Here is a 20,363-nt window from a genome sequence, read left to right as displayed (position 1 = left end):
ACCACTGGTTCACCTCTCCTCAGTTACAAACCAATACGACGGACCCAATGTCTTCACTGTTGATGGGACAAGGGCCCAAGCCACAGAGAACTTAATGAGTGACTACAAAAGGAAAAGATAAGGTGGGCTTCCTTCTTTCTGTCTTATTGAGGTTTTTAAGAAACAAAGATGGAAAAACGTTCATGCCAGTCTACAAGCAAGAAGGTTCAAGTAAGGCATTTCTCTTTTTTTTTTCTTGAGACTGAGTTTTGCTCTTGTTGCCCAGGCTGGAGTGCACTGGCGCGATCTCCACTCACCACAACCTCCGCTTCCCAGGTTCAAGATTCTCCTGCCTTAGCTTCCCGAGCAGCTGGGATTACAGGCATGCGCCACCTCACCCGGCTAATTTTGTATTTTTAGTAGAGGCGGGGTTTCTCCATGTTGGTCAGGCTGGTCTCGAACTCCCGACCTCAGGTGATCCACCTGCTTCGGCCTCCCAAAGTGCTGGGATTACAGGCGTGGGCCACCGCGCCCAGACTCAAGTAAGGCATTTCAATCCATTAAACACCATTTCCTGGCCAGGCATGGTAGCTCACACCTGTAATCCCAGCACTTTGGGAGGCTGAGGTGGGTGGATCACTTGAGGTCAGGAGTTCAAGACCAACCTGGCTAACATGGTGAAATCTCATCCCTGCTAAAAATACGAAAAATTAGTCAGGTGTGGTGGCGCACGCCTGTAGTCCCAGCTACTCAAGAGGCTGTGGCATGAGAATTGCTTGAACCCAGGAGGCAGAGGTTGCAGTGAGCTTAGATGGCACCACTGCACTCCAGCCTGGGTGATGGAGCGAGACTCTGTCTCAAAACAAAAAACAAAAAACAAAAAAAACCAAGAAGCAATAGGCTCCAAATACTGTCATCTCATGCCCTGTTTGAGAAGGACACCTCATCAGTGTGCACCACAGATGGAGGCTGGAGGTTGTTTCAGTGCGCAGGTATGTGTGGTGTGTACCCGGGTAAGAGAACTTGCTTTCCAGGTTCGTGCTTTCAGTTGTAGCTGGGGGCAGTAAATTGAATTGTTTTAGTAGGTCCTCACAAGGAATAACTACACAGCTGTTTTTTCAAGTGCTACTGTACCTATCAAAATTACTATTTAAAAAGTATTTTTATACACTGCTAGTCTAAAATTGTATTTCGGTTTGTGCCTGTTATGACATATTAGCAAATGTAAAGAATTATCTTTCCTACTACTTGTTTATAAAGCTCGTAGTTGTTAAAAATAAAGATGTTTATTCCACCCATTATAGAAGTTACGTACCATCACAGTTTTCTAAAAATTGTGTCCTTAAAAACTTATATTTGAATAAAAGGATGGCAATTTCAGACATCTCAAAAGTCTCTGCTCCTCTCTCTCCGGGAATCTCAGAAGCCTGCCTGCCTCTGAGTGCCACGGCGAGGCCTAGCACAAATGCCCTGCAGAAAGGCCAAGCCGACTGCTGCCTGCTGCTGCCTCTGTGCATGGCACTGCTGAGAGGGAGCCATGCTGGTCTGGACTGTTCTTTTCCACAATGCCCAGCATTATCATTATTTACTACTTTTTGATAATGATATAATAACTACAACTCACCTTTATTGTATATTCTCTACATACTAGGCATTAATTATCTGATTTCATTCTCCAGTAATATATGAGCTAAAACTATTATCCCCACTTTATGGAGGAAGAAACTTTAAGGCTTAAAAGGGTTAAACAGTTGCCTAAGGCTACAGAGCAAAGATGGAAGTGTCTAGATAAACCCAAGCAGAGGGGGAGTCCACAGCCTTACAGTATTGCGGGTATGGACAAGGACCCTGCCCCCTATTTCCTCATTTGGGGGATGAATAAGGACCCTTTACATAGCTGCAGTACACCGGGGTGGATTAATACTCCCCCTACCAACAGCCATGGGAAAAGACTCAACCTATAGGTCTCCTCATTTGGAAGACACACAGGCCGCATGTGATTAGCAATTTGATATCCCATCCAAAGCATCTGAACTTCTCTATTTCCCACTTTAGTAGAGACTGACAAACAAGGAGGGCTTAGCACTTTTCACCCATAAATGCTGGGCTTTCGCAAAAGTTACTCGCTGCCAAAAGAAAAGAGTTGAATGTTATTACAATAATTATAAGAGAATAAAGGATGTTTGCAAACAAGTGGGAACAAAACAGCTATGCACTAATTAATTCTAGACTTTGTGTTACTCAAATAAAACCCCAAGATGTCAGGGTTACATGAGACTTCAGGCTTCTGGCAAATGGGTAGAGGCTTGGCAGACAGACAAGGAAGGGACAGGAGTGGGCAGCGTAGGGGCAAACGCTCGGATTCCCGGGAATCGTTTCAAGAGCGGGACACTGAAGCGCAGAGAGTGAAGTGACAAGGTGAAGCTGTATCCCCAAAGTCAGGCGGTGGTTTCCTCAGATGGGTCCAGAACCCCCATTTTCCACCCACCGTGTCACCAGCTGGGTAACACGGAGAAACAGGGGAACCCAGGGTCCCTCCTTCCCCGGGTGGCTTGTCACCTCTCTGCTCAGTGCCAAGTCCGGGAATTTCACCACCGGAGGCTGAAGAGGACAGCTGCTGTCTCTGCCACTTCTCCTTTCCTTACGGATGGAGGCAGCGCCCGAGTAGCGAGACAAAAGGTGTTACTTTGTCCAGTTCAAGCCATTCACTTGGCAACCATCTTGAAGCCCCTACCAAGCACTGGAACTGTGATAAATCCTACGAAACAAAGATGAATAGGACATGACCCTTCCTTTCCCAAGCACAATCCAGAGAGACGCATACAGAGAAGATGACAGCCACGTGCCATACGCTCTGACTCCAGGAGGCAGATGCCAGTAGGAGCCCAGGAGCAGAACTCCACTCTCCCTGGGGCGGTTTTCAAGGGTTGCGTTCTTTGGGTGAAATCTGGTAGAAGCCTGAGCCTGCCAGTCATACAACGGAAGATATTCCGGACAGAGGAAACAGTTGGCGCGAAGTGACAGGCGTGAGGTGGTTTGCTATCCCCCACATGGCTAATTCAGACTGATTCCGACCTAGTTGGAGAGTTGGGAAGGATTAAAAAAATACTGCCTAGTCTAGCACAACTTCAGTTTCTATTTGGAAGTATTCCCCAAAACCCTAAAACTGAAACATATATAATCAACCACTTTTCTACCCATAATAAAACAGGAGCTGAATTCTTATTTAGGGGACCTTAATATATAACAAGAATTAAAATACATCTCATTCTGCACTCTAGTCCTGCTTTGCAATATGCAAATGCATTTTTGAAGAGCCTGGAAATGGTGGAGTTGGCAGATGTTTACTTGCATGTGAGTGAAAAGAAAGAGGTTTCTGCGGCTGTTTTGCTTCAAGCGTATCTAAATAGGTTCCAAGGACTGCTTTAAGTGTATTGATCCACAGTTCTCAAGGCACACGCTTCTCTAGATGGCTTCTCTGCAAAATTCTCATCTGTGGTTTACAAGTGGAGCCAATTTTCTTTCATCTCAAAACGCTTTGGCTGCAGGCGGCTCCCATTTAGTCTGTGCTTTTAGGAAAAGCAATGATAGGTTGGGGAGGGTTTAACCTGAACAGAGAGAAGGGAATGAAAAGATGGGGCCTGCATGGAACCTCTGAAGTTTCCTGAAACTAAAAACTTTCCCAACGTTACCAGAGGTAATTCCGAGACAGCAACAAACGTGTACCTGCGATGATGGACAGTGGGGTTTCTTTTTTTTGAGGCAGATTCTCATCCTGTCAACCAGGCTGGAGTGCTGTGGTGCGATCTCAGCTCACTGCAACCTCCACCTCCCAGGTTCAAGCGATCCTCCTACCTCAGCCTCCCGAGTAGTTGGGATTACAGGCGGGAGCCACCACGCCCAGCCAACAGTGGGGTTTCTTGACAATGACACTGTTAACATTTGGGCTGGGTCATTCCTTGTGGTGGGGGCTGTCCTTGCACTATAGGATGCTTGGGGCACTCCTGGCCTCCACTCGCTAGATGCCAGAAGCACCCCCGAGTTGTCACAACTGAAAATGTCTCCAGTTGAAAATTCCTGATCTATATTAACTCCAAGCAACAGCTTCAAAGAATCTCAATCTCTGCACTTGCTTCCTGTTGAAAACCCTTCTCTGGCCGGGCACGGTGGCTCATGCCTGTAATCCCAGCACTTTAGGAGGCTGAGGCGGGCGGATCACCTGAGGTCAGGAGTTTGAGACTAGCCTGGCCAACATGGTGAAACCCTGTCTCTACTACAAATACAAAATTAGCCAGGTGCGGTGGCACATGCCTGTAATCCCAGCTACTCAGGAGGCCGAGGCAGGAGAATTGCTTGAACCTGGGAGGCGGAGGGTGTAGGGAGCCAAGATGACGCCACTGCACTCCAGCCTGGGTGACAGAGTGAGAGCCACCTCAAAAAAAAAAAAGAAAAGAAAACCTTTCTTTCTTTGGTATCAGCATCATCCAGAAAAACCAAACCCAATAAAGAGGAATCATGCCAGCAGTGGTGGCTCACACCTGTAATCCCAATACTTTGGCAGGCTGAGGCAGGGGGATCACTTGAGGTCAGGAGTTCAAGACCAGCCTGGCCAACGTGGCGAAACCCCATTGCTACAAAAAATACAAAAATTAGCCAGGCATGGTGACGTATGTCTGTAGTCCCAGTTACTCAGGAGTATTCCCAAGTCTGTAGTCCCAGTTACTCAGGAGGCTGAGGTGGGAGTATCACTTGAGCCCAGGAATTCAAGACCAGCATGGGCAACACAGCGAAACCCCATATCTACAAAAAATAAATAAAAGTAGCTGGGCGTGGTGGCACATGCCTATGGTCCCAGTTACTCAGGAGGTTGACGCAGGAGGATCACTTCATCCCAGGAGGTTGAGGCTGCAGGGAGCCCTGATCGTGCAACTGCACTCCAGCCTGGGCAACAGAGTGAGACCCTATCTCAAAAAAATTAAAAAGAGTAATCATACAGACCTTTGGTGATACATAAGTCCCTACATAAAACAGTGTTTTGGGTTACAAGGAACCTTGTGACATTAAATGGGCCTGGTTAAAATAGGATCCCAATGGCACTGACTACTCCGTGACCTCTATAGCAGCAGGAGAATTGAGGGTTTGTGTTTGGCCTCCGTCCATTCAATCACTCAACAAGTATTATTGAGCATCTACAGTGCACCAGGCATTGCTCCGGGTGAAAGAGACAAAAGCCTGGCCCTCAGGGAGCTTATGTCCTAGTCAGAGAGCAAAAAAAGCAAACAAAAATACTATAGCCATCATCTGTGTTATGAATAAAATACGTCACTAACAGGTCAGAGCTGTGCTACCCACTGTGGTAGCTGCTGGCCACATGTGGCCCTTGAGCCCATGAATGTGGCTCGTTCAAGCTGTGACCTGCTGACCACACCAGACTTCAGACTTTGGACAGAAAAGAGAATGTAACTACCTCATTAGTAATTTTTATATAGATTACATGTAGAAATAATAATATTTTGGATACATTGGGTTAAATAGAATCTATCAACAAAGATTTTTTTTTTTTTTTTTGAGGCTGAGTCTGGCTCTGTCGCCCAGGCTGGAGTGCAGTGGCACAATCTTGGCTCACTGCAACCTCCGCCTCCCAGGTTCAAGTGATTCTTCTGCCTCAGCCTCCCGTGTAGCTGGGATTACAGGTGCCCACCACCATGCCCAGCTATCTTTTTGTCTTTTTAGTAGAGACGGAATTTCACTGTGTTGGTCAGACCGGTCTCGAACTCCTGACCTCAAGTGATCCACCCACCTCAGCCTCCCAAACTTCTGGGATTACAGGCATGAGCCACTGCACCTGGCCAATTAAAAAATAAATTATACTGCTAGATACCCTTACTTGTTTAATGTGGCTGCTAGATTTAAAATCATACACGTGGTGCGACTTGCATTTCTGCTGGATTGTGCTGGGTTAGGGAAGGCGGCTGGCAGCAAGGAGCACCTTCAGCCTGAGAAAGCGGGGAGGTCACTATGATCCGGAGGCCGTGGGGCCCAGCCCAGGGAAGAGGCAAAGTCAATGCTCTTCAAGGGCAGGGACCTGGGCCATTCTATCTACGGCGACACAGTGTGGCCCAGTGGGGTGCACAGAGGTGGCGTGGAAGGAGCTGAGGGTGGGAGGGCTAGAGGGACCAGCCCATGGAAGCAGGGACTTGCAGGCCAAGTTACAGACTTGGGAATACATCCCAGGAGCAACTAGAGGGTTTACACCTGGGGAATGCCATGACCTGAATTCCATTTTGGAAAGATGCTGCACTCTGGCCACTGTGTGGAGAGTGGACTGGCATGCTAGCAAGAACAGATGCAGGACCACAGGTAGGACGTGCAGCCTCACGGGGCCCCTCTGCTCTTGGCCACTCCAGCTCACTTGGGAGGGTTCCCTGGAGGAGGGAGAGAGGACGTGAGAGATGCTACTTCTTTCCCACAGCATAGATGACTTTGTTAATTCTACTTCCATTAAATTTCTGATTATGTAGAATACCGCTTCCTTCCACAAGAGCAGACTCATAAAGTGTTTTTTATTATCCAAATTGGGCCTTGGGATTCTAGGAGTGATGTTGTTCTGCATAATGAAGTTCAACATAATCTGCCTCTCACTGAATAGAGTGCGGATTAGACTAGTTTTACTTTGTTAACGGGTTTTCTATTTCCTTCTAACCACTGCAAATTAAGTTTTTAAAAAATTACGGGAGGCAGTCTTAGGTTTGACACTGACATATGGACACTGTTTTCGTCTCATCTCATTCTTTTATTGCATTCTCGATACTTACTATTCACTCAGAATGTGGTTCTCTTCCCTCATGAGGCTTCCACCCCTCCTTTCAGGGTCCCATTTTGTATCCTAGCGTCCTAGGTTCACCCGATATCCCCTGACTCAAGGAAGTCAGCGTCACAGCAGCCGTCCACACGCACTGACTCTGGCATTTTCCATTTGTTCCACTGTTCCCAGATTCTCATTTTCCCCTAGCTCATTGGTCACTTTTGCCTCTGAGTCATCTGCTTGTGAGTCACGCCTGGCTGTCATGTAAAGGCCAGGAAAATGTCTCCAAACATACCTGGCAGAGAAAAGGACGTCACTGAAGAAGATGGTCTGCCACGCGCATGCTTTCCTACATGGACTTAGTCATGAAGAGAAAAAAATAATCCCCTCCTCTCTCCTTTCCTTCTTCTAATTTACCATCCCCATCAGCCTTGGCTAGAAATTATTCCTACAGTGCTATGGGTCCTGGCCATGCATTTCTGATATTTAGAGGCAGGAGAAAGTTTCTGGAATAAGGCCAGAAACCCTGCAAGAATGAAAGCAGGATTTTCTCAAGTCAGGTTCTTCCTCTATTGAGCAAGGTGGGCCTCAGACACACGCTGCCGCTGCATGGCTTTCCTTCGGGGAGCTATGAAGATCCCGTGTTACATGGAGACCACCAAACTGTGTGTGAAATAAGTAAAGGCGGGAGCTGTCCCCGGGCAGGGGGTGCTGGGCTGGTGTGACCACATGCAATGTCGTCCCCTGGACTGGATCCTGGAACAGAAAGGACAGTACGGGAACACTGTGACAGTCAAGTAAGGTCTGTGGCGTAACACGTAAGCACACCCAGTAGGGCTACTGCCTGCTCGTCCACCCCACAAACAAAGGCTCCATCTGCAAGAGGGCAGATGGAGACGAGTGCAGAGCGCCAGAAGGCACCAGCACTCTTTCCCAGTACTAGACAATCACTAAAAACATCTACACTAAAAAGGAACAAAGGATGGACATGTGCTACAATAGCAATGAACTAAAAATGAATCTAGTTACAAGGCCACATACTGGACAATTCCAGGTTTACGAAATGTCCAGAGCAGGCGAATCCACAGAGTCAGAAACTGGATTAGTGGTTGTCAGAGGCCAGTTTGGGAGGCAGGGGCAGAGACTGCAAATGGGAAAGGGGTTTCGGTGATGGAGTGATGGAAACATTCTGAAATTAGATTATGATAAAGGTTGCATCACTCAGTAAAGTTACTAAGAATCACTGAATTGTGCAATTGAAATGGAAAAATGTTATGATATCTAAAACATACTCAATAAGCTGTTAAAGAAACAAACAAAGAAGGAGGAAAGAAGGCTGTTTAAACACTCTAAGCAGGCCAGGTGTGGTGGTTCATGCCTGTAATCCCAGCATTTTGGGAGGCCAAGGCGGTAGGATTGCTTGAGCCCAGAAGTGCAAGACCAGCTCAGGCAACATAGTAAGAACCCATTCCTTTTTTTTTTTTTTTTTTTTTTTGAGACGGAGTCTCGCTCTGTTGCCCAGGCTGGAGTGCAGTGGCACGATCTCGGCTCACTGCAAGCTCTGCCTCCCAGGTTCATGCCATTCTCCTGCCTAGCCTCCCAAGTAGCTGGACTACGGACACCCGCCACCAAGCCTGGCTAATTTTTTTGTATTCTTTTAGTAGAGACGGGGTTTCACCGTGTTAGCCAGTATGGTCTCGATCTCCTGACCTCATGATCTGCCCGCCTCAGCCTCCCAAAGTGCTGGCATTACAGGCATGAGCCACTGCGCCCAGCCAAGATCCCATTTCTACTAAAAATAAAAAATAAAAATAAATTAGTGGGGCATGGTGGCACATGCCTGTAGTCCCAGCTACTTGGCAGGCTGAGGTGGGAGGATCACTGGAGCCTGGGAGGTCAAGGCTGCAGTGAGCGGTGATTGCACCACTGCACTCCAGCCTGGACGACTGAGCAAGATCTCATCTCTAAAAACAAACAAACAAACAAAAAACAAAACAAACAGCGTAAGCAAAGTGAGAGAGATTCTGATGCTAAAAGACTTGAGGTTAAAGCCTTCCTTTTACAGCCTGGGAGAGGAGGGTCCCCACGGAGCCAGGTGGAGACCAGGGCTTCCTAAACCACCAGCTGCCTGTGCTACCAGCGTTTCTTCGTCACCTGCTCCATGCTGAGCACTGGGCTAGGCCTGGGGAACCGAAGAACGAGCAGGACAACACAGAACTTGCAGAGCCACTTCTGACCTGCTCAGAGAGGAACGGGCAGCGAAGGGGGCAAAAGACAGGTGCCTGCCACGGGATGGGGGACAGACCCAGCACCACCATGGCCATGCTCGGAGAACTGGGGGCTCCGGGAAGATGTCCTGGTGCCTGGGATTTTGACAGCCAGGTGGAAATCAGAGGGCTGAGAGGAAGCAGGGTACCTGACGGCTCGGCCTGGGGAAGGGGGCAGAGGTAGGTGCACAGGTGTGGGGTGGGGCTTAGGGGCCCAGCGCCCTGCAGAGCACTTGTCTCCGGTGACAGGGGGTCTCAAAGGTGACCTGCACTTTGTCGGGAGAGGCAGCACAGGGGAGAGGCAAAGAACCCAGGTCCAGAGATGGGCTGCCCTGACCCATGTGCTGGCGCTGCCCCTACACACTGTGTGATGGAGCCATGTTACTCTGCCTCTCTATGCCTCAGTTTTCTCATCTGTGAAATGGGGATGGTAACTTTGGCTACGTTATACTGTTTTTGTGAGGGCTAAAGTGACAGCCCCATAAGGCACTGGGCACACAGCTGGGCGTGGACAGAGGAAACCCTATAAATATGAGCCATAATAACAACCACACTATTTTTATACCTCAGCCACATAAGATAAACTGCCCCCATCGCCTTCCTTCCGGTGAGTCCTCTGTACTTGCCCTGGACAGGGCAAACCCTACCGAGTGAAGTCTAAGGCACAAGACTACGAAAACCACCCCATAAATAAAAGCCCTTTCCCCACACTCTTGCCCCACATTTACCTCTACAGACTCATTTCTGCTAAGCACCTTCCTTCCCCAGATAAACTCCTTGGCAGGAGTACAGTCATCAGCTTTTTTGTTGTTGTCGTTGTTTTTTTAAATGGAGCTTCCCTCTTGTCGCCCAGACTGGAGTTCAATGGTGTGATCTCAGCTCATTGCAGCCTCCACCCCCCAGGTTCAAGCAATTCTCCTGCCTCAGCCTCCTTAGTAGTTGGGCTTAGAGGCACCCACAACCATGCCTGGCTAATTTTTGTATTTTTAGTAAGAGAGAGGTTTTCACCATGTTGGCCAGGCTGGTCTCGAACTCCTGACCTCCAGTGATCCACCTGCCTCCGCCTCCCAAAGTGCTGGGATTACAGGCATCAGCCACCATGCCTGGCCTCATCAGCTCTTAACATGGGAAACAAGTCATCTGTCCCAACAGATGTGCTGTGGCGAGGTTGGAGGAAGGAAGGATTGAGGGGAGGGATGGCGAGCATGGCCCACGGGGTAAGGGGGATGATGGTAATTGGGGACATTAAAAGGACACTGGATCTCTGGAAGGAGACACAAGAAATAGGCAGTAATGCCACTGGGGAGGGTAACTGGGAAGTGGGGGGTGGGGCAGGGAGAGACAAACTACGACATCTTTCTGTATCATTTGAATTTGGTACCATCTGCACATATTACTTAGTCAAAAATAAATAAAGACGGGCATATTGAGTATCTGGGTGACAGAATCAGGAATTGAGGCATCTCCAGGTGCCAGTGCCAGTCACCAGATAAGTCAGCTGGCAACGGTCCTGCTCTACCCTCCCCCATCCCTGCCCCCACCCCCAGCCCAAAGGGAGAAAAGTTGCTCTGTGAACTCCCTGAGGGCTCATCCTTGGTCAGATATGAGATGCAGAAGTCCAGAGCTCTGGAGGCCTTGGTGAACAGCCCTTCCGAATTACACACGGGAGGAGGCTTCTACATACGCCACTGACTCTGGGCAGCATTGCGTAAGTGGCAGGGCATCGTATTCAGCCGCGCCATTTATTTCACTGCTGGACGCCGATGAGCTGTTCCTCCACTACAAGGACCAGTGCAGCAAAACGCAAAAGAAGGGAATCATCTCTCTGGGCCCCTGCAGAGTGCATCATAGAAACCCTGCATCCTGACCTGAAGCAGCTGTGGCGTCCCTGCTGCTGTGGCGTCCCTGCTGGGAGGGGTAAAGAAGTTGTGGGCTCTGCAATTAGCAATGAGGAGATTCACTGTCAGGAGCCGCATGGCCTTGGGCAGGTCGCTGGATTGCTCGACCTCTTCACGGTGAAGCACAATGGTCAGTACTTGTCTCGCAAATCATAAGGATCATGAATGCTTCTCGTAAAAACGTCCACATCCCTGTCATTATCCTAAAAATAACTAAGCACCTCCTGCCAATCCCTTTAAAACATCACTGCATCTTGATGCTGGAAGGCATTATGGATTGAATTCAGGCGCACCCGCCGCAACCCCTGGACCCAAAAGATATGCTGAGGTCCTAACCCAGGGAATCTGTGAACTTAATTGAAAATAGGGTCTCTGTGGGGCCGCGCGCGGTCTCTATGCCTGTAATCCCAGCACTTTGGGAGGCCCAGGTGGGCGGATCATGAGGTCAGGAGATTAAGACCATCCTGGCTAACACGGTGAAACCCTGTCTCTACTAAAAATACAAAAAATTAGCCGGGAGTGGTGGCAGGCACTTGTAGTCCCAGCTACTCGGGAGGCTGAGGCAGGAGGATGCCGTGAACCCAGGAGGCGGATCTTGTAGTAAGCCAAGATTGTGCCACCGCACTCCAGCCTGGACGACAGACTGAAACTCTGTCTCAAAAAAAAAGGGTCTTTGTGGATGTAATTAGTTAAGAGGAGGTCATCCCACCACTTGAGAGGCCAAGGCAGGAGGATCACTTGAGGTCAGGAACTTGAGACCAGCCTAGCCAACATGGCGAAACCCCATGTCTACCAAAAATACAAAAATTAGCCAGGCGTGGTGGCACACACCTGTAATCCCAGCTACACAGGAGGCTGAGGCAGAAGAATGGCTTTAACTTGGGAGGCAGTGGTTGCAGTGAGCTGAGATCTTGCCCTGCACTACGGCCTGGGCAACAGAGACTCTGTCTCAAGAAAACAGAAGGTCACAATGGAGTAGTGTGGACCCCAAGTCCAATCCGACTGGTGCCCTTTTAAGAGGAGAAGAGAGGCAGACCCACAGGAGGAGACATGAAGTGGAGACAGACACGCAGGGACAAGGAGGCCATGTGGCCACAGGGGCAGACCCTGGGGTGACGCAGCTGCCAGTGAGGGGACATCAAGGATCACCGGCCACCAGTAGAAGCTGGGGGTGAAGCACAGAGTCTCCCTCTGAGTCCCCAAGAAGGAACCAACCCTGTCGACACCTTAATTTTGGACTTCTGTTCTCCACAACTGTGAGAATAAATTTCGGTTGCTTTAAGCCCCAGTGCGTGGTTCTTTGTGAGAGCACTCCCGAGAGAAATAAAGGTGACCTGGCATTACTGTCTGTCTAGTGCCTGAATTCTCTTGCCCAGTGGTCCACTAGCCAGGCTAGGTTTGACCGTCTCTAGTAAAAGCATTCTCCATTAAACAAGGTCATTTCTGATATTGTTATGAAGAAAATAAAACACTGTAATATGATAGAGTGAGTGGGCAGGGATCAGAGGAAAAAGGAACATTATTTTGACTATTAGGGAAGGTCTCACTAAGGATGTGATATTGCAGCAGTGACCTGAATGACAGGAAGCTGGCCATGGAAAGGGGAGGAACAGCCCAGGCAAAGGTCCTGAGGCAGAGTCATTTTGGCACACGCAAGGCACAGGAAGAAGGCAGGACCATGGTGAATGACAGCAGCAGTCGATGAAGCTGGAGAAACAGGCAGGGTCAGTCAGCACCTGTGCAGTTGCCCTAGTTGACCAAGGTCCTGGGAAGCTGCTGGGGACAGACACAATTTAACTCAAGAGTTTTTAAATGACCACTCTCGCACAATCACGGTCTTAAAACTGAAGTCCGGGGTGCAGTGGTACATTGTTAGCTCATGGCAACCTCCCCCTCTGGGGCTCAACTGATCCTCCCACCCCAGCCTCCCTAGTGCTGGGATTACAGGTTTGCACCACCACACCTGGCTAATTTTTGTTTATTTTTTGGTAAAGACGGGGTTTTGCCATGTTGCCCAGGCTGGTCTTGAACTCCTGGGCTCAAGTGATCCGCCCACCTTGGCCCCTACAAAGTGCTGGTATTCCAAGCGTAGCCACCACACCCAGCCAAGGCCAAGTCTTTCTAACTATTACTTTTGTCCTTCAGTTCTTGGAACCTTGGGCCTCTACAGAATGAGCTTAATAAATCACAGTTCCCAAGCTTCTCCAGGCTTACATCTAATTCATTCACCACTGTAGCGGTTTCCAATTAATATGCTTATTTTTTTCTGCACCCTTCATTACATGTGACGTCCAGAAAAGAACACAATGTTCTAAGCATGGAGTAGATTGGAACTATCACCTGTTTCATTCCAGACCTACACTTCTGTTCGTGTGCTGGGGATTGCCTTGGCTTTCCATTGTTTTATACCACTGACTTGCCGAAACATTTACTGGCCAACCTCCCCGTGAAGTCCTTTTTAGGACTCCTCCCCATGATGCCCAGATTTAGAAAGTGGGATTAAAACTTGTCCTTCCCTCATGAGAACACTATGCCTTTATTTTTGTCTTTTTTTTTTTTTTAGATGGAGTCTTTCTCTGTCATCCAGGCTGGAGTGCAGTGGCGCGATCTAGGCTCACTGCAACCTCTGCCTCCTGGGTTCCAGTGATTCTGCCTCAGCCTCCTGAGTAGCTGGGATTACAGGTACCCGCCACCATGCCCAGCTAATTTTTGTATTTTTAGTAGAGACGGGGTTTCACCATGTTGCCCAAGCTGGTCTCGAACTCCTGACCTCAGGTGATCCACCTGCCTCGGCCTCCCAAAGTGCTGGGATTACAGGAAAACAACAGCCACCGCGCCCAGCCTTATGGCTTATTTTTCTTAAGTGTCACCATAATGCATACAATGCCACATATAAAAAACGGTTTCGAATAAACAAAGTTACTGGGTCAGCTCCCTTGGTTTCACAACCACCGCATTTCTCTTTCGGGTGGAGGACAAGGAAAACGATTCTAGCAGGCTGCCCGAGAACTGCGTGCTCTCTTGCCTCACACAGCTGAAGACACCTGGGCTATTTGGAAACATAGAGACTTAAGCAAAAGATGCTCTTTGCAATCATACTTCCTACTGGATTTCTCAAGGACGTCTAAATAAATCTGAGTCCATGCAGACTACCTCAAGCTTGGGGCGGGCGCAGGGGTGCTGCGGCAGACTCGGTAAGCCGGGGAGGTGGTGGAAGAGAAGGATGTTTTGCAAGCCTCTGGGGACCCCTCGTGTGAGGCACAATCCACCCGGATCCGCCCCACTTCCCATTCCACAGAGCGGTAAGGGCTGCTATATCCAGCGTCAGACGGTTGGGTTAAACACTTCACTGTGCCCCCAGTAGCAAAGAGACCCAGGGCAAGTCACTCAGCCTCAGTTTCCTCATCTATGACATGGGAACGATAACAAACCCATCATGATTGCCAAGCTTATAATGAAGATCAGCCAAGAGTCTGCATGGGAAAACCCTTGGGAAGTATTAAAGTGAGGGTTATTACGGGCAATAGGGTTTTTACTCCTGCCTTTGCATGTCTTTCCTGCTGCTGGTTGACTTCTCAGGACTTTTTTTAAAAAACTGCCCCAGGCTGCTTTTCGTGTTTCTTTTAACCTGATTACTTTTGCTTTATGAGAGAAAGGAGGGAGGAGGTGGGAGGAGAGAGAAGCACACAGCATGACTCATCCCACCCCTTCCTGGGGACTGTCCTAAAAGATGCTCCTCAGAGCCGCTGGGGCTACTATAAAGCAATTCACCTTTGAAGAAGCAGTTATTGTCGTGAAAAGAGAGCCACATTCAATATCTATGGAAATCGACCACTTTCTGGGATTTGGCAGCAGATTATTTAAGGCTTGTGATTTACTCAGTCACCTAGTGGCTTCTCATTGCCTTTGGCTGTTACATCTCAAATAATGCAAACCAACCTTCACACTAACTGACACGTCCCATACAAAAGGCAAACAGGGCCAGAAACGTCAGAATGTAACACAGAGAGGCTAGTGATGATCTGATCGCAAACGCTGCCTACATGTGAGTCCCACGCCATCTTCATCTCTTTAATGGAAAAAAAATCTCATGAGTCAACTTTTTCATTGCGAGCCAATTTCAATAGCCTTTCGTCCTGTGTTTCAAAGGCGTAAGCAGTCCTATTTCTGAACAAAGTGGAAATAAAAACAAGTGACAGCCAAAGAGAGACACTGAACAATGGAGAACGTACGCTTCCCAGGAGAAATGGGGGGAAGACAGGAAGGAACGCTCACATGCAATATTACCCAAACCTTTTTCCTTTGAACGATTCGGTGTTAAGCATCTCTCTGGCCTGCTTTTAGGCTGAGGGAGGGGGTTGCCTCTAAGGAAATGAATCTGAAACATCAACATCAAGTCGCAGCCTGGCTAAAGCAGCCTCGGTCCTGACAGCTGTCAGCCTGCCTCTAACACTGACTCACCACAGCCACTACCTCCACGTCAGGGGCGCCTCACCTGTGCCAGCTCAGAGGCTGTTCCTGCTCAATCTGGAGGCTGGGACTCATGCCTGGCCCCTACCTAGAGAGGAAGAGGACCTGGCTAGTGCCCCTGTAAAGTCTTTTTATCCTCTTCCCCTTTTCATCTTCCCAAGTCTAATCAACCTGCAACCCAGGGAAGCACAAACCCAGGACAAGGGCGGGGGTGGGGGGCACGCACCCAGCTCCAGAACACTCAATTCTGTCCTTTCCAAGATCCTCTAAACGGGTTCAATTCTATCTGATCCAGCGGTCCTAAACTGACCTGCTAAAACCGCATTTCCATTGCTATCCTCCCTGCAATCCTCCCCTTTGCTCACTGGCCCATCAAGAGCAGAGGGAAGACGCAGAATGGACAGGGGTGGCCACCCAGGCCAGGAAGCCCCTTTCTCTCACCCCCACCCTGCTAGTCCCGGGAGCGGTGAGGCAGCAACTTCACACCCCGCACACACGCATGACTCGCCAATGTCTTTCCCCCGGGGTCCTTGCACCCTCTCCCCAGAATGCCCTTGCAGGAGTCCGGGGTTTCTTCTTCCCCCAAGACTGGGACACCAGCTCCATCCCAAAGCCACCTGCTGCCACCATCTGCCCCGGGGTTGGGGGCGCCTCCTCCAGGCAGCGGCCCGGGTTGCACTCATTCACGGGCGTCCGCACTGCCCCTCCGCCCGTGGGCTCCCGGCGACCTTCCCCTATTCCCTTTGCCTCCCAGCAGGCGAGGAGCCCGCGGAGAACCCCGGCCTGAGACCTCGGCCCGCGAGGCCCCGCCCCCGCCCGCCCCGCGGACCCCTCCTCCCTCCCCGCGCCCCTCGCCCCACGGCGCTCCCAGCTGTCACCCCTCGCAGACCCCCATCCCGGGTCCCCGCAGTCCCTTCCGGGTCATCCTTCCCCTCATGAGCCTGTCAGGCCGGCCTGAGGCCACCCCACCGCACTTCTCACCGCGGGCGGACCGGACAGCGAACCGGCGTCGTCGGACTCGGCTGCTGCGGCGACTGCGCCGCCCGCGAGCAGCCGGGTCCTTTCCCGGCGCCGCGGCGCGAGCTGTCAGTCAACCGGACGCGCCCGCCTCCAGCCCCTTCTGCGCAGGCGCGAGACGGCCCTCCCCAAGCGGGTGGCGGGGGGCGGGGGGCGGCCAGCGCTTGGTGTCACGTGACAGGGCGGAGCCTGAGGGGCCCGAGGCCTGCCCACGCTCGGTAAGAGCGCTCTCGGGGACGCCCGGCGCCCCCTTGCTGGCTCTGCTTAGAGGCTGGGTGTTCTCGGACTCTGGGAGGAGTGGGTGGGGCAGGCCCGGTGCAAACAGGTGAGTGGGTTATTTCATGATTTAGTTGGGGGCATGGGAAGCGCCATCAGGGAGCTAGGAAATACCGTCGGATTCTAGTTGTTTCCTGGCCCTGGGTTTCCCTACCTTTAAAACAGGCGTGTCAGTTACCCGCCCTATCCCCTAGTTACGGCGAAGGCATGTTATTAACCAACATACCATTAAAATTAGTCCAGCGAGTCTTTGAGCAGGAGCTAAAAATAATAATAATAAATAAATGGTATAAAAATTTTTCAAAAGAGATTTAAAAAAGAAAAATGTCCGGCTTGGATACTTGGTATGGAAGAGCAATCAGAGGCCAATTTACTTTTTAAAACGGGGCATCTTTGAGACTGGTAGATTCCATCTCAGCTGCTCCATAAATTCTAGGCCAGTCGGCATCTTTTCCGCAAATACAGTAAACACAACGTTCAGGCCATTCAGTTTCTTCTGTGTCTCCTCAATTAAAAGAAAAAAAGTTTTTAAAATAGAAGTGCTGCCTTTGGACGCCTTTTTAGTTGTAGAGGAAGTATAGAAACATAAACTGACAGCCTCTCCCTAGTAATTTGGGGGTTATGTCAAACTCGACTCCAGCACCTAGCAAAGTGGAGAATCTGGTTCTGGAGTATTGACTGACACCTCAAATTTTCTGAAGATATTTGTACAACTATATTCCAGTGCTATAATGCTCTTTCTGGTAGCTCCTTAAATGATCAAGCCCTGTCTCTAAAGAAATGCAGTGATATCTGAAATAGGGCTGAATGTCAATTTTAGAAAACGGTGGGTTTTCTGAAATTACGAGAGTTATGCAGGAGAAACAAGTTCTATCACTTAAGAGAAAAGATGACATATGGATCGATGATCAAGTACCTGTCCCACACCCCAAGCAGAAGTGGCAGTCCTTGGAAAGATGTAGACTTGAACTGTAGACTTCTTGGGAAAGTTTAAGGGAACACATGAAGAAAAAAGCTGGGAGCTGCAGTGCCATGAGGGTTATGGAGCCTTCAGCACCATAGCTCCTTCTAGTTCACTCCAGATTTGTTTGACCAACTGGGTGTGGCCACCATGCATGTGAAGCTGGAACTCAGGGTGTCTCCAGCTTGGTGTGAATTCAGTTTGTGTCCAATACCCCTCATTCCTTTACGTGGTTGCTACAGGCGAGTGGGTACGCTTTTGGTCTCTGCAGGGTTCTGCCGTGAGTCCAGCAGGATGCAAGTGCCATCTTGTAGAATTCATGGGAATGGAGGAGGATGGATGCTGTGGCTGAATAAACTCCTTCCCTGGGTCAGCAAGTGAACCTAGCACAAGGCACCGACTTGTGCCATCCTGACCTGCCCTTGCATTACCAGCTGTTTGGGAGAATTGTAAAAAGGTGACTCATTTAGAGTCAGATTCTGTTTTAGGGGAATATCATGCAGACCCTCTCCTGACTTCGTAGAAGGTTTTCTGACCTTGTCAAAAGGTTAGAGAGAGGCAGATGACATGACCATTTTTTAAAAGAGGAAGAAAGTGAGTTCTGCAAACCACAGATCAGTGAACTTGACATTGGGCCTGGAAAATCTTCAGGACAGATGACTTAACAAAAAAATATTTGTGACCTCTCCAAAGATGAAACAACAGTGACAAAGACCAAGTCACACTAGGTTAACCTTATTTCTTGATGTGAAATGTATAAATGTGTAAATCAAGGAAATATGGTGGAAATATATATCTGGGCCTGGAAGGTATATTTCCCAGTATTCTTTCAGTTACTAGTGATGGAAACTCAATTCAAACTGGTTTTTAAAAGAGAGGGGGCTGGGCGCGGTGGCTGACGCCTGTAATCCCAGCACTTTGGGAGGTCGAGGCGGGCGGATCATGAGGTCAAGAGATTGAGACCATCCTGGCCAACATGGTGGAACCTGGTCTCTACTAAAAATACAAAGATTAGCTGGGCATGGTGGCAGGTGCCTGTAGTCCCAGCTACTCGGGAGGCTTGAGGCAGGAGAATCGCTTGAACCTGGGAGGCAGAGGTTGCAGTGAGCAGAGATCGCGCCACTGCACTCCAGCCTGTCGACGGAGTGAGACTTAGTCCCCCCCCCCCAAAAAAAGGAATATGTTGGCAGACATAAAAGGCTCTGGGGTTGGCTCAGCAGGATCCAGGGGCACAAGTGATGTCATCAGAACTTGGTCTCTCCCACTCTTCACTGCTCCTTTGAGTTGGCTTCAGTCTCAGATTAGGCTCTTTTTTTTTTTTTTTAAATCGTCTCACTCTGTCACCCAGGCCGGAGTGCAGTGACGCAATCTCAGCAACCTCCACCTCCCAAATTCAAGCGATTCTCTCGCCTTAGCCTCCCAAGTAGCTGGGAATGCAGGTGCGCACCGCCACGCCTGTCTAATTTTTGTATTTTTAGTAGAGATGGGGGTTTCACCATGTTGGCCAGGCTGGTCTCGAACTGCTGGCCTCAAGTGATCCACCTACCTCGGCCTCCCAAAGTGCTGGGATTACAGGCGTGAGCCACCACGCCTGGCCTCAGATTAGGTTCTTTTTACAGAGTGTCCTCCAGGAGCTCTAGGCTTATATTGTCTCAGCTTAGCAGCCCCCATGGAAAAAAGGATCTTCTCTTTCAATACTTTGAGCAAAAGCCCCAGGATTTGTTCTGAATGGACTGATGCACCTGTGTGTTCATCCCCTGGAACCAATCTCTGAGGCCAGGTTGTTGGAATAACTGGATTGATCAGATCTGCACAGGAGTAGGGGTCAGCCCCACTCATACTACTTGAGTGGAGAGCAAGGGAACAGAGGCTCTTCTGAGGAAACTGAGGTGGTCTGGCCAGAACAAAGAGGGTCGTTTCTGGATAGGCAGGGAAAAGCTACAGATATCCAGGATGGAGCCTCTGCTGACATATCTCATGACATTGTACAAAGGACATGGGAAGGAGGTAGGAGAAGCAGTAAAGTCATTGGATGGCTAAATCAATATTAAAAAATACTCTGTCCGGGCACCGTGGCTCACGCCTTTAATCCCAGCACTTTGGGAGGGCAAGGTGGGCAGATCACAAGGTCAGGAGTTCAAGACCAGCCTGGCCAACATGGTGAAACCTCATCTCTACTAAAGATACAAAACATTAGCTGGGCATGGTGGCGCGTGCCTATAATCCTGGCTACTGGGTAGGCTGAGGCAGGAGAATCACTTGAACCTGGGAGGCGGAGGTTGCAGTGAGCCGAGATCGTGCCATTGCACTCCAGCCTAGGCAACAGAGCAAGACTCTGTCTCAAAAAAAAAAAAAAAAAAAAAACTCTGAGACCAAGTGTGGGGCCTCATGCCTGTAATCTCAGCACTTTGGGAAGCCAAGGCGGGTGGATCATCTGAGGTCAGGAGTTTGAGACCAGCCTGGCCATCATGGTGAAACCTCATCTCTACTAAAAATACAAAAATTAGTCAAGCGTGGTGGCACATGCCTGAAATCTCAGCTACTTGGGAATCTGAGGCTGGAGAATTGCTTGAACCCGGGAGGTGGAGGTTGCAGTGAGCTGAGATCCTGCCATTGCATTCCAACCTGGGCGACAGAGCGAGACTCTGTCTCAAAAAAAAATACTTTGAATAGGTTGGGCGTGATGGCTC

At 49.5% G+C, this 20,363-nt stretch overlaps 2 protein-coding genes across 11 annotated transcripts in view; one reads left to right on the top strand and one right to left on the bottom strand.

Moving 5' to 3' along the window:
• The window catches only part of KIAA0513 (KIAA0513 ortholog), a 66,250-nt gene extending 49,716 nt beyond the window's left edge, over nucleotides 1-16,534 (bottom strand). For 2 of the 10 annotated variants that reach the window (XM_008974334.6, XM_008974336.4), the window contains exon 1: nucleotides 16,401-16,534. The gene's annotated coding sequence lies outside the window, so the exon portion shown is untranslated. Of the gene's footprint in view, nucleotides 1-16,297; nucleotides 16,328-16,400 lie in introns of those variants that run through there. The other 8 variants (XM_008974337.4, XM_034940848.3, XM_055100530.2 and 5 more) reach the window with 7 other exon arrangements.
• A 74-nt stretch (nucleotides 16,535-16,608) lies between these two features.
• Nucleotides 16,609-20,363, top strand: part of ZDHHC7 (zinc finger DHHC-type palmitoyltransferase 7) — a 53,584-nt gene continuing 49,829 nt past the window's right edge. The window contains exon 1 of the mRNA XM_063597798.1: nucleotides 16,609-16,761. The gene's annotated coding sequence lies outside the window, so the exon portion shown is untranslated. The remainder of the gene's footprint in view (nucleotides 16,762-20,363) is intronic.

Source organism: Pan paniscus, chromosome 18 (assembly GCF_029289425.2).
Source record: "Pan paniscus chromosome 18, NHGRI_mPanPan1-v2.0_pri, whole genome shotgun sequence".
Classification (NCBI taxonomy): Eukaryota; Metazoa; Chordata; class Mammalia; order Primates; family Hominidae; genus Pan; species Pan paniscus.
This window is presented reverse-complemented; position numbering and strand designations above follow the sequence as displayed.